Raw genomic sequence first — 1942 nt, 5'->3', positions numbered from 1 at the left:
AAGCTTGGAGATATCCTGGAACAGCAATGCATCTCTTAAATCAGTCAGGGTATACCATACATTGCGATACGTTGGCTTCTCATATGACAGTTGCTTGGTCACCAAGTAGAAGAAGTGCCTTCATGGTCGTCCCTCTGTCAATTATAGTATTTGTCCAACTTGTGGGCCATGTCTTCTCAATTCTTTAAGCCTTCCAAATCTTCGCTTAAACGCACAAGGAATACCTTTAGACATCCTAAGATCTTCAGCTATGCAGTGGGCAGAGTAGTCATCGGACACTGAACAGGTCTCTTTGTTCTTCCCTAGTTACTCGTATACCATGCCGAGCCTTGGAAGTGCCAGAAAAAGCCGACATAAATTTGTCGAAACAAGCTTCGTCATTGTAGGAGCTGGTGACTCTAACTTGGACTTCATCGGTGCCATCTGCGTTATTTCCATAGTATGGAACTAGACGATTGAAGTGGACTTGATATTCCTCTCGGTAGCTTCTGAATCCAGCAGCTACCGAGAGCATTAATGCGGGCAAGAATCCGGTACAGCCCGTCCCAAGGGGTCTGCAATTTTGGTGATAGACCACGGTGTCCGTCGTTATGGGTTGAAAAGCCACACCAAGTCTTCAGCCTGGTATCCTTCATTCTCGACTTTGATGTAAAAGTAAAGTTACCCTAAGTCCAGGTACTTTAAGTCTCGATTAGGACTTGTTTAACTAATCCGGCGATTGGACTGTGATTATACTTTTATAAAATAATCAATACAAGAACAGTCTAATCATGTGATTAATTAACCAGGGTTTAACGAAGACCCAAAGTACCAGGCATAAATATTTAATGAAAATGACGGGTTGTCATTGCCAGATGTTTGAAAACATTTTTATATCCTGAAAATCTTCTAGTCTAAATTTAAATCTGTTTTAAAATTTATGGTATATTACTTTTAAAAATATTTTCTTGTAGCTTTCACTGTAGTTTTAATTATTAGGAAGTCTGTTATATTTTATCTGGTTTTATCGTTATTTTATTTATCAACGAGCTTGTTGGGCATTCAATAAATTCTCACAGTGGAAGTTTTAACCATTCGCGTTCCACGAGAAAAACTTATATAATTGTTGTTTTCCACCTCAACTTTGGAAGCTGCACAGTCCCCCTCATACCAACACATAATTAGATATGTTGGCGTTAATAATACCTAAAACCTATCCTAGTATACAATTACTTAATTAGTAACAATGAAGCTCGGCTTTGAGATGTTTGCTTTTGTACCGAACTACGGTCGTTTCGCATAATGCCGACGCTGTAGAACTTCCGTAAAGACCCAATTTCATTCCATTTGTTTTGGAATAATGCGACATTAATGCAAAAACAACTTTACACGGCTTGCTTGTTTGGGGCTCGTACATCAAATGCTTTTTGTACCTGGTAATGACGCCATGTAACGTTTTTAGTTCACATGGCTAGACCTTTACGGTTTATTAAATGTATAATAAAACATGAGTCATTCAACGGTTGTTCATTTACTTCGCAGAATATTACTTCCTCGTCTACTATTTAGGTGTTATTAAATTTATTTTGGATGTATATAGTCCGTACATAAAACTACCTTGGTATTATTTTACCATTATTCTTTTATTTACTATCATCTTTAATTTAATCTGTTGACTAGTTAACAAAGGTATATTTCCAACAAAATGAATCAAAAGCTGCAAGTCGTTAAAGGAAATTCGGTCGTGATAATTTTCTTACTGACGTCAAGTGTCATTTGATTTAAGTTTGGCAGTTGCTATTATCTATAGATTATAACATTTTTTTAATTAAATAGTAAGTAGCCTTCTTATATGTACTTATTAAACCAATTACAATGATCGAGAATACTCCTTAACCTGCTTCAATTATTTTGGAAGTGATTTTTCGCAGAATTACTATAATGATATTTTTATTAAAACATG

Source organism: Anoplophora glabripennis, unplaced genomic scaffold (genome assembly GCF_000390285.2).
Source record: "Anoplophora glabripennis isolate ALB-LARVAE unplaced genomic scaffold, Agla_2.0 scaffold177, whole genome shotgun sequence".
In the NCBI taxonomy this organism is placed as follows: Eukaryota; Metazoa; Arthropoda; class Insecta; order Coleoptera; family Cerambycidae; genus Anoplophora; species Anoplophora glabripennis.
The sequence above is the reverse complement of the archived record's forward strand: the minus strand, read 5'-3'. Positions refer to the sequence as shown.